The sequence below is a fragment of the Chiloscyllium plagiosum genome, unplaced genomic scaffold (genome assembly GCF_037043375.1).
Source record: "Chiloscyllium plagiosum isolate Xiang-an unplaced genomic scaffold, Cpla_swu_hap1 HiC_scaffold_40, whole genome shotgun sequence".
In the NCBI taxonomy this organism is placed as follows: Eukaryota; Metazoa; Chordata; class Chondrichthyes; order Orectolobiformes; family Hemiscylliidae; genus Chiloscyllium; species Chiloscyllium plagiosum.
This window is the reverse complement of record NW_028270178.1, coordinates 51,641,333-51,653,493: the sequence shown is the minus strand read 5'-3', so window position 1 is coordinate 51,653,493 and position 12,161 is coordinate 51,641,333. Positions and strand designations below refer to the sequence as shown.

At 44.1% G+C, this 12,161-nt stretch overlaps 1 pseudogene; it reads left to right on the top strand.

Annotated features, from left to right (window-relative positions):
* The first annotated feature begins 367 nt into the window (after window positions 1–367).
* Window positions 368–12,161, top strand: part of LOC148138518 (uncharacterized) — a 94,968-nt pseudogene continuing 83,174 nt past the window's right edge.

Here is a 12,161-nt window from a genome sequence, read left to right as displayed (position 1 = left end):
CAAAATTAAATGATAATATCGATAACATGTTAAGAGGGAATACAAGATGGCGGCGATCCAGAAGGTCCGCTTTGCTGGGCTCTGCATCAACACACGGGCAAAGTGGTTCTCTAACCACCCCATCCCTGGTATTTAATTAAATTTCAACACTAAAAGAGCGGTAGAATCTTTACTAATCCCATTTTGTCAAGTGGAAATGACAAAACACGGGAAAGGATCGAGCATGACCCAACACACGGTGCACCCGTCAGAAGCATCGAGCATGCCTGAGGCTGTAGCTGCAACCCACTCTGCTTGTTACATGGACCCAGGTACTTACCAGGCCTTGGTCACTGAGTTCACCAAGTTATGCGAAATGATTGAAGCCATGATTGAAGAAGGGTTGAAGAAACTGCAGTGGCTAGAGCCGCTCTCAGCCGTGCTCCAAAAGCATGAGCAGCAAGTTCACAGCCTTGGAAACAGAACAGACGATGTCAAGCGCCGAACTGCAGTGGCAGAGCCCGTGATCGATTCCTCTCGGGAGAAGATCCTCGCCCTTGAAAAACAGGTCTGCACCTTAACTGACCAAGATGACAACCTCGAGAACAGGGTTACGATGAAAAATATTTACATCGTCGGTTTGCTGGAGCGGACAGAAGGTGGTCAGCCGCTGAATTTTTTCAAGAACTGGCTGCGGCGATTCCTTCACTTCAACACTGAGGAGAGACGGGTGAAGACTGAAACAGTTCATTGGCTTACGGTTCACAGGTCAGGCTCAGACCAACGCCTTCATCCTGTCCTTGTTCGATTACACAGTTGTGGGGACAAACAAAGACTAATGGAATTTTCCAGAACCCAGGGGAAAGATCCGATGGCTTTAATTCACGAGGGTTCCAGTATTATGTTCTTTCAGGAATTTTCAACGGCGGTGATTCAGGAAAGAAAATCTTTTGATGATGTCAAGAGAACAGTAAGGGAACTCTGGATTCAATATTTGTTACGCTACCCAGCGGTGCTCAGTATTGCTTTCAATGGATCCACGAACTCGTCTGACTCTCCAGAGAAAGCGAAAACTTTGTGGACATTTTAAAGTAAGCTGTATATTTAGATAATCATGTATCTCTCTTAAAGAAATTTTGTTGGAATTTTCTGCTATTAACCAGTGTTAAATTATAGCCGGAAATGGGTAGAGTACTCATTTTTAACTTCTTCATTCGTGTTACTACTCTTTTTTTCTTTCTTTGCTTGTGTCTGGGGTGCAGCTCAAGCTGGAGGGAGTTACAAAGGTAGTTGTCATGACTAAGTGCCGATCGAAGTGCAGTTCATGCCCGATTTTTGTTATTAATTGCCCTGGATTCCATATTGGTAGCGGGCAGAAGATAAAGTTTTGAGATATGTAAGCATCCCTAGTGGGCGGTGGGGGGTAAATTCCCCAATCGAGTGTCATTGGCATTTTGGATTTTATTTCGTTCTTTGGATTTTTATGTGTTTAGCTTTGGAAAGTTTTGAGAGCTTGTTAGTTGTAGTAGTTTTAGTTTGTACAGTTTTTAGGCTCTAGGAGTCTTTTTTTCATTAATGACCAGCGATGTGTAATTCGATGTGAAACTCGAGAGTTGAATGCTACGGTGTGTTCTGGATAATGATGTGCTTAAATGTTATACCTGGAACATTAAGGGGAGCCATCTGCCAGTCAAGAGGGAAAATGTACTTTTTAGTCTTAAAACAGAGAGGGTGGATGTTGTCCAATTGCTGGAGATGCACCTTGATGACAAGGAACATTTGACATTATAGCAGGGTGTGTTTGATCGGGTTTATTTCTCATCTTTTAATACTAGGAGTAGGGGAGAAGCCATACTAGTGAAGAAGAGTCTTCCATTTAAATTACTAGATTGTATTAGACACTCACGGAAGGAACATCATTCCCAAATTCTTCAACTATGGGAATTAATACAGTATTTTGAATGTTTATTGCCCCCTGGCGCACCGTCTTAAAATCCTGGAAGATGCATTTTCCAAAGTAAGTTATCTTGCATCATGGCACATTATTGTAGAAGGAGGCATTGACTGTCTTATGGCCCCACGGTGGACAGAATGTCCAAAGGTCCCGCAATACCCTCGTTATAGTGTAAGCAATAAGTGGGTTAGAGCTGGTGGATACCTGGAGGCAGATCTATCTCACAAGTAGGGATTTTATTTTCTTCTTTAACCCGCACAAATGCCACACGAGGGTTGATCTCTTCCCCCATCCCTGCAACAATCTTAGACACGGTGTCATCCTGCACAATTGGGAATATTACCCCAACATACCTGCCCCAGAATTAAGATAGAAGTCATATAAGATTATGTTGGATGCAGATGAGGGTCTCATGTTTTTGTCAAATCCCACAGTTTCGGCAGCTCACGTGATGCAATGCATTAATTCGCTTATCATGTTTTCGGGCTGTAAGATTAATTTTACAAGTTTGTGGCCAAAACTATGGGAGGTCTCAGGGTAATTCCTGAGATTGAAGGCAAATCCTGGTTTCCTTTTAAACGGTCACTGGGGTGGTTTCCCAATTTCAGTATATTCATTACATCTGTCTTTGATCATTTATTTAACGTGAACTATGTCCATGTGTTTGACAAAATTAAAAAAAGACCTTCAAAGATGGGAGGAACTTCCAATATCCTGGGAAGGTCGGATAACTCTTATTAAAATGAATGTCCTTCCTCATTTACTATACCTCGTGTGAATGCTTCCTTTGATGTTTCCCAGACAGATATTTAGGAGACTTTATGGCTGGTTTAGCTCTTTTATTTGGCAACATAAGCGACTGTTTATCAAGCTAACCAAATTGCAACTACCCCACAGATTGTGGAGAGTAGATCTCACAGATTAAATGCTATCAATTAAGCTCTTTATTATCCTATATTAGTATCTGGGCCACTGAGGACCCGGCATCAATACGGTTAGATATTGAACCCTCTCAGAAAAAGTGAACCCTTATTAGTCTATTGTTCTTAGACAAAATGACAACATTTATGGAGTATTGTCATAACCCAATAATTATCAATAAAGTTAAAGCATGAATGACAATGAGTCAGATCGAGGGCAATACAGCCAAAGCCTTGTTTCTTACCCCTATAATTGGTATACCAAGTTGTCAACCGGGGATACTGGATGCCATGTTTAAACTGTGGGAAGCCAGGGGTGTACCTTGCTTCAGAGATTTAGAATTAATAGAATCCCTACAGGGTGGAAACAGGACCTTGGGCCCAACAAGTCGACTTCGACCCACCCAGACCCATTCCCTTACCATTCTATATTTACCCTGACTAATGCCCCAACCTACACAGCCCTGATTTATCAATAGCCAATTCATCTAAACCGCACATCTTTGGATCCTGGTGCTGTGAGGCCGCAGTGCTATCTCCTGCGCCACGACGTTTTATTTCAGGGAGAAAGAATGACATCATTTGATCAAATAACTCGTAAGTATGGACTACATAGTAGAGACGTCTTCTGTTTGTTATTGATTTCAGATCAGAGGTTTGATTAAAAAGAAAACACACTTTTAACAGACTCTTACAGATCCAATAGAGAGAAGCGGGTGCTTAGTGCTCAGAATGCACTTTCTGTCAGTACCCTTTATCATTATTTGGAGAGTGTCCCCTCAGACGAGACTGTGCAGCTTTGTGATGTCTGCGAGAGAGAGTTGGGGTTCAGAACACCTCGGAGAGATGGGAGGATATTTGTGAAAATGCTCGAAGGATTTTGATCTGTAATAGGACCCATTCCATGCAGTTGAAAATTTTTCGTAGGGTCTATCTGACCCCAAATTGTCTCTCAAAATGCAAAGTGGGATTATCTTCAGCATGTCGTAAATGCAGAATGACTACAGGCACTCTTACTCATTGCTTGTGGTCCTTCTTCAGGCTTCATATATATTGGAGCACTGTGTTAGGTGTGATAGAGTGGGTTTTGGGGACTGAATTGGAAATGGACCCGTTTTTCCTTTTCCTGGGCCTGACCAGGATAGTTTGCAGAGATGCACATGAGGAAAAAATGTATCCTTACTTTCTGTGCTAGGAAAATGTTCTGTTGTGTTAGATGTCTGAAAACCCCAGGTCTGTTGGGTCGTCGTAAGTTCTTCATGGAGAATATCCATTTGGACTTTCTCACCAGTGTGGTGCATCAAAAAACAGAGATTTATATAAGACATGGCAGCCCAGGATACAGGTTTATTTGTCACATTAAGAAGGGCTTATATATAACCATGACGATATGGTCTAATGAATCTAATATCCAGCGAGGAAGATTTATGAACATAAAAATGTGTATCAGTTAATGCTCTTGAAGAACGAGCGCTATCGTTTTGTTACGCTGAGCTGCACTATTTCTTCATTATTTATTGTTTATTTTTCTTTTTTCTCTGTTTATTTAGTGTTTTTAACTTGTTTTGTATGTACATGCATATGAGTGTAACTTTGATCAGTTAATTGAGTTATGTTGTTATTGGGTTATTATAATATTAAAAATCTCTTTTTCAATAAAATTACTATTTTTAAATTAAAATGCTAACATTGATAGAATAGAGTCCCAAATAACTCTCATTAGAGAGACCACTCATGCTGGTTTACCGTGAGGGTCACCACATTTCGGGTGATGAGGTGACGTTGAGAGTGCATCCCCTTCATGGTAACCTCAGTCAGTGTGAGGAACTGAACCTGCGCAGTTGTCCTCCCTCTACATCACAAACCTGCCGTCCAGCCAACTGAGGGACGACAGAGCAACTGTTACAGACAGAAACAGTCACAGGCAAAGGGCAAGAGAAACTTTCATAAGAATGAAAAGGCTACAATTCAGATAACGGTCAAAATACCGGCTGAGGGTAAAAATGTTCTCTGCTCGAAATTGTATATTATAACAAGACAGCTTAGAAGCTGTGTTTGATTTAATATTATTAAGGTGAGTCAAGTGAAATAACCAGAATTACTAAGTGTGATTGGATATCTATAACAAAAAAATGTGTAGATTTTTGTTTGGTCTGTGGAAAGCATGCTGACAGTTGCATGAAAGTATATAGCTGATGGAATATATTGTTAGGAGAGTGCATTCCATGGGAATTGCCCTCGAACAGACGCTAGAGGAAAACTGGGGTAAAAGTGCTTGAGTGTCGTCTGGTCAGTGACAGGAACCCAGGGATTTGAATGACTGAAAGTTCCTGTAACATGGAGCTGAGAAAACCATCAGGTCAGCCGGACCTTATTAAATGCTAGAGCAAGTTTGAAGGGCTGAATGACCTCAGCGTGGTTTGAATTGTGTGTGATTTGAAAAATGTACATCTCTACTCCTTCCTCTTATGAGTTACACACTGGGGCACTGCCAGTTTCTTGAAACTGGGAATTATTTGGAACTTTATCCGGAATTCTCCATAATCGGCATTATCCAGAATATTCTATAACTGTAGCCGGGGGGGGGGGGGGGGGGGGAGTATTGCGAACGAGAGAGAGAGAGAGACAAGGCGCTGCAGTGAGCGTGTTGGCGCATGAGCCTTGTTTGGGGGTCGATGCTATAACAGATATACAGTGACTGTGAGGGAACAGAGAGAATACGTTGACCCTTACCCTGACAGAATGGGGAAGGTGATTGATGCGTGTCCTGTATTGCTGGATATTTCTTTAGACTGCAGATACTGCATTGAGCTGGGTGGTGAGCACAGACCATGCTCGGTAGGTCTGGTGGTATGGCCCCCTCTGGTAAGTGAAAGGTCCCCCTCTGTACTAGTCCATCCACTATGCCTGCCGTGCTCTGTCAACAAACCGTGGTGTAATTGCCCCTTATATGCCATGCTCGGGGTAATCTGTGCAGGGCAGCACCAACCTTAGAAAGCTCAACCGTGTGTCCCTTAGCGTTTCAAAGATGGCACCAGTGCCAGGGATCACGGAATATCCAGGGGCACACGGGCGACTGTGTGTACCTCCAGTCATGATGGGTGGGAGAATCGGGCTGGTATTGAATAAGAGGGACACCATGGGGTGGGGAGGGTAGCTTATGAGGTGAGTTCGATAAGATAGCACCAGGAATTTAGCTCAGCTTCGTACAAACAATCCCACTGTCACACTCAATGAAAATGAATTTGAGACAAATTACTGTTTTACACAGCTCAATGTGTTGAAGACTCTGCGGTTCTCCCTCCCAGTTGCAAAGCTACAGGACAAATGCTCATTCAAAACTCTCCATCGCCTGAACTCACAGGAATATACCATTTACTCATGATTCTTCATAATACTGACCCGTGTTGCATGACACAATCGAAATGGCTTCATTTCAGCATTCTGGAACCAGTGAACATATCTTTCCATGACATTTTTACTCGGTCTCCCCATCCCTGTCTCTATCCCAAAACACACGTATTTACAGTCATACAGTTCTACAGACGGAAACAGGCCCTTTGGCCCAGATGTTTCATGTCGAACAAAATGTCCATCCACACTCATCCAATTTCTCTGCCCTTGCTCTTTATCCTCTAATCCTTTCCTATCTGTGTATTTGTCCAAGTGCCTTTCCAATGTTGTTATTGTACCCACCTCAACCACTTCCACTGGCAGCTCAGTGCATATGTGTACCATTATGTGTGTAAAAGAGTTGCCCCTACGAGTTAATCTTTTATTTTATTCCTCTCGAAGCATTAACAGATGTCCTCTCGTCCTCGATTCCCCAACCTTGCGAAAACACTTGAAGTATTCATCCCTATGCACGTCTCTCATAATTTGCTAAGATCTACACTTCTATATGTATCCCTTCAGTTTCCTAGGCTGTAAAGAAATAAGTTCTAACCTGTCCATAATCTCCCTAAAACTTAAACTCTTTAGCTCAGGAAGCATCTCTGAAATTCCTTCTACACTCTTTCTAATTCAATAATATCCTTTCTACAGCAAGGAGAACAAAACTGAAACCAATGCTCCAACTGCAGCCATACCAACACCCTGTACAACTGCAACATAATGTCCCAACTTCTATACTCAATGCACTGATGTAAGCCAGTGTGCCAACAGCCTTCTTCATTGTCCTGGGTATCTGTGACTCAAATTTCAGACAACCGTGCACATGATCTCCAACGTCCTTTTGATCCACTGCACTACTTAAGGCCCTCTCATTCATCACTAAACTCCTACCTGGATTTGACTTTCCAAAATGCAAGACGTCACACTTATCTATATTAAACTCCACATGCTATTTCTCAGCCCACTTCTCCAGTTGCTCAAGGTACTGCTGCAATTTCTGATAATGTTCCTCACTGGATGCCTCCTATTTTAGTGTCATCTATAAACTTATTAACCTTGTGTTGTGCACTCTCGTCCAAATCATTGATATAGATAACAAACAGCAATGGGCCCAGGACCGACCCCTGAGGCACTCCACTAGTCACAGGCCTCCAGACCGACAACATACCTCCACCATAGCCATTTGCTTCCTAACGCCAAGCCAATTCTGTCACCAATTTACCAGATTATCTTGGAGTCCATGCGATCGAACCTGCTCGAGCAGCCTACTATGTGGTACCTTATCAAAGGCTTTACTGAAATCCATATAGAATATGTCCACCACCCTGCCCTCGTCAACCTTCCTGGTCACTTCCTCAAAAAACTCGAACAAAATTTGTATGGCCTGATCAACCATGCAGAAAGCTATGCTGATTGCTCCAAGTCAAACTCTGTTTTTCCAAATGCATACATATCTTCTCTCTCAGAACCTTCTCAAGTGGTTTACTGAAAAAAGATGTGAAGCTTACTGGTTTGTATTTCGCAGGCTTTTCTTTGCAGCCATTCTTGAATAAGGGCACAACATTTACTACTGCTCAGTCTTCCTGGACCTTGGCCCCTGACCTGTCTTCTCTAGCCTCTTGCAGTGCTCTTAGATATATCTGTTCAGGACCAAGAGATTTATCTGACTTTATGCGTTCTAATATGTCCAACAGCAACTCTACTGTGGTATGAACGGTACCAAGATATGACACCTAACCCCCACCCCAAAGGTAACTGATCTTCATGTCTTTCTTCATGGTAAACACAAGAAGGGAAATTGAGGACCTCGCCCATCTCTTGTGGTTTTACACATGAATGACTACTTTGGATTTTAAGCCGTCCTATTTTCTCTCTTGTCATTCTTTTCCTTTACTATACTGAAAGCACATCTTTGGATCCACAGAATTGGTCCACAGATTCAAGCTGGAATTAGACAGGGGACTTGCAAAGGTTGATTGAAGTAGCTTGTTTCCAGGCAAAAGGATCTCTGCTAAGTGGGAGGCCTTTAAAAGTGAGATAGCTCGAGTTCAAGGTCTATATGTTTCTGTGAGGGTGAAGGGAAAGTGAGGCAAGAAGAGAGAACCCTGGATGACAAGAGATAATCAGGCTCTAACCAGCAAAAAAGGAGGCGTGGCTCAGGTTCAGGAAGCAGGAATCAATGGAATCTCTGGAGAGACACAAGGGATACAGGAGTTTACTGAAGAAGGACTGTGGGCAGCACGGTGGCACAGTGGTTAGCACTGCTGCCTCACAGCACCAGAGACCCGCGTTCAATTCTTGCCTCAGACGACTGACTGTGTGGAGTTTGCACGTTCTCCCCGTGTCTGTGTGGGTTTCCTCCGGGTGCTCCGGTTACCTCCCACAGTCCAAAGATGTGCAGGTCAGGCGAACTGGTCATGCTAAACTGCCCGTAGTGTTAGGTAAGGGGTAGATGTAGGGGTATGGGTGGGTTGCGCTTCGGCGGGGCGGTGTGGACTTGTTGGAACGAAGGGCCTGTTTCCCCACTGTAAGTAATCTAATCTAATCTAAAAAGGAAATCAGGAGGGTGAAAAGGGGCTATGAGATAGCCTTGGCTTGAACCTGTGGACCAATTCTGTCCCTCCCATAACTATTTTAAAATTAATACAATAATAGTCACCGTTCCCAAAATGCTCCCCCACTTTACCTCTGTCACCTATCCTGCCCTATGTCTCAACAGTAGGTCGAGTTTGTCCCTTCCCGAGTAGGACCCTCTCTATGCTGCTTGTGAAATCTTTCCTGAACACACTTAACTAATTTCTTTCCATCTAAGTCCTGAACCTTCTGGAAGTCCCAGTCTATGTTAGCATAATTAAAATAACCTATTATGACAATCCTTTTGCTCCTGCAATTCTCCCCAGCCTCCCTGCATATTTGTTTCTCCAATTCCCATTGATTATTTGGAGGCTTATAGTGCAACCACTATAACATCACCATCCCCCTCTTACTTCTTTGCACCATCCACAAACTCTCACTCAACAGTATCTCAGTTATTTCATCTTTAAATACGGGAGTGGTATGTGCCTGAATCTGAACTATTAATATTGAAACTGTTTCAATTTACATCTCTCCCTTCCAGTGATTTTCACACCCACTGTAAGTTTCCCCACACTGCAAGTTTCCCCACAATGGGCAGCGATCTAACACAGTGTTACCGAACAATGCAACAGCCTGGGGTTATATATGAATGTACCAGTGCGGTCTGCACAGCTTTTCACGCTGGACATTTAGCCCAGGATTAAAGATCAAGTATTGGTGTGTGCTGCACAGAGTTCCACTCAGGGCATTGCTGGGTTGCATTCAGCTGTTCGCTAGCTGGATATGCACAGTGCTCCATACTGAAATTATAATGGATGGGCTGGTTTTGTGATTTGGATTGTGAATGTGAGAGAACTAAACATCTGGCAATGTTATGTTTTATGTTTTCATTCTTGTGATTGGACCCTTCAAATCCTGACTCATCTGATTAGACCCGACCCTCTGGATGAGTCATGGTGACTGTTGTTACAGCATCTGGGTCTGCAACATGACTAACAAATGAAGCAGAGGCTACTGAGAGGGGGTCTCCGTGTAATAGCATGAGGGAATCACTATCAGATCAGCCGTGGTCTTAGTGAATGGTGGGGAAGGATTGTGTGGACCCAAGAATGCAACTTATTCATCTAATTCTGCTTGCAACAGGCAAACTCCCCTCCTTTCCCAGTGCCCAAAGCTGGTGGGGAGTGAGTCACCTCCTGCTGTCCCTACGTAACAGGATCCTGGGGCCTCACAAGCCTTCAGATTTCCCAGTGCCAGTCTCGAGCAGTTGAGTGACTGCCTCCTGTTCCTGTGTCCCAATCTTGAGCAGTTGAGTGACTGCCTGCTGTCCCTGAGTCCCAGTCTCGAGCAGTTGAATGACACCCTCCTGTTCCTGTGAGCCAGTCTCGAGCAGTTGAATGACACCCTCCTGTTCCTGTGTCCCAGTCTCGAGCAGTTGAGTGACTGCCTCCTGTCCCTGAGTCCCAGTCTCGAGCAGTTGAATGACTGTGCTCTGTTCCTGTGTCCCAGTCTCGAGCAGTTGAATGACACCCTCCTGTTCCTGTGTCCCAGACTCGAGCAGGTGAGTGACTGCCTCCTGTTCCTGTGTCCCAGTCTCGAGCAGTTGAGTGACTGCCTCCTGTCCCTGAGTCCCAGTCTCGAGCAGTTGAGTGACTGTGCTCTGTTCCTGTGTCCCAGTCTCGAGCAGTTGAATGACACCCTCCTGTTCCTGTGTCCCAGACTCGAGCAGTTGAGTGACTGCCTCCTGTTCCTGTGACCCAGTCTCGAGCAGTTGAATGACTGCCTCCTGTTCCTGTGTCCCAGTCTCGAGCAGTTGAGTGACTGCCTCCTGTTCCTGTGTCCCAGTCTCGAGCTGTTGAGTGACTGCATCCTGTTCCTGTGTCCCAGTGTTGAGCAACTGAGTGATGCCCCCTGATCCCAAGTTTGTGAAAATAGATGTCCTCCTCTTACTACTGACTAACAGGCTCCAATCGCTCTGTGCTCACCTGCTGCTTCTGTGGAATGGAGTTGAGGGCCTGAATGGCCTCTTCACATTCCTTTCAGCTTCTCTTGACTAAAAGCCTTTCTCCTGTTTCTGTAAAACACCATCAAAATCTGAATGATGTATTTTTGTATTTGACTCTCAGTAATTGAGCAAACAAGCTGACTGATAGAATTCAGAACCTTAATAGCCTCTTCCTGTTCCTGTGTTATACACTCAAAAGTAAACAGAGTCTCAGTGAGGTACAGCATGGAAAAAGACCCTTCGATCCAGTCGTCCATTCTGACCAAATATCCTAAATTAATCTAGTCCCCTTTGCCAGCACTTGGCCCCTCTCCCTCTAAACCCTTCCCATGCAGGTACCCATTCAAATGCCTTTTAAATGATGTAACTGTGCCGGCCTCCACCCACCTCTTTTGGGTGCTCAGTCCATAAACACAGCAGTCTCTCTTTGAAAGTGTTGTACCTCATTTCCCTTTATAAATCTTTCCCCTCTCACCTTAAACGTTTTTCCTGTAATTTTCGACTCTCATATCCTTGGGTAAAGGCATTGACTGTTTACTTTATCTATGCCCCTCATGATTTTATAAACCCCTTTAAGGTCACCCCTCAGCCTCAACACTTGAAAATAGTCCCAGCCTATTCAAACTCTCCCTGTAACTCTAACCCTCCAACATCTGCAACATTCTTTTAAATCCCTTCTGCACCCTTTCAAGTTTGACAATATCTTTCCGACAGCAGGGAGACTAGAATTAAAGGCCATATTACAAAAGCGGCCAAACCAATGTCTTGGACAGGTGCAACATGTCATGCAAACGCATAAACTCAAAGCACGTACCAATAAAGGGTAGATCACCAAGTGCCTTCTTCACTGCGCTGTCTACCTGTGACGGCACTTTCAAGGAACAGAGAACCTGCACCACAAGGTGACACAGGAGCTCAGTGGCTAGCATTGCTACCTCACAGCACAGCGATCTGGGTTTAATTCTATCCTTGAATGACTGCCTGTGTGGAATTTGCACATTCTCCCCGTGTCTGCGTGCGTTTCATCCGGGTGCTACGTTTTCCTGCCACAGTACAAAGATATTCAGGCAAGTGTAGATTGGACATGCTAAATTGCCCCAAGTACCCACGGATGTGTGGGCAAGGTGGATTAGCCATGGGAAATGCAAGCTCAGAGGTATAGGGTAGGGGTTTTTCCAGTAGGATACTATTTAGAGGGGTGGCCTCGATGGGCCAAATACCCTGTTTCCTTACTGTAGGGATTCTATAATTTCAATGGAGTTCTCTTTGAGTGGCAACTTCCGACAGAACCCTACCTACATTTCTTGGCCTGATTTGTCTTGCCAAAATGCAA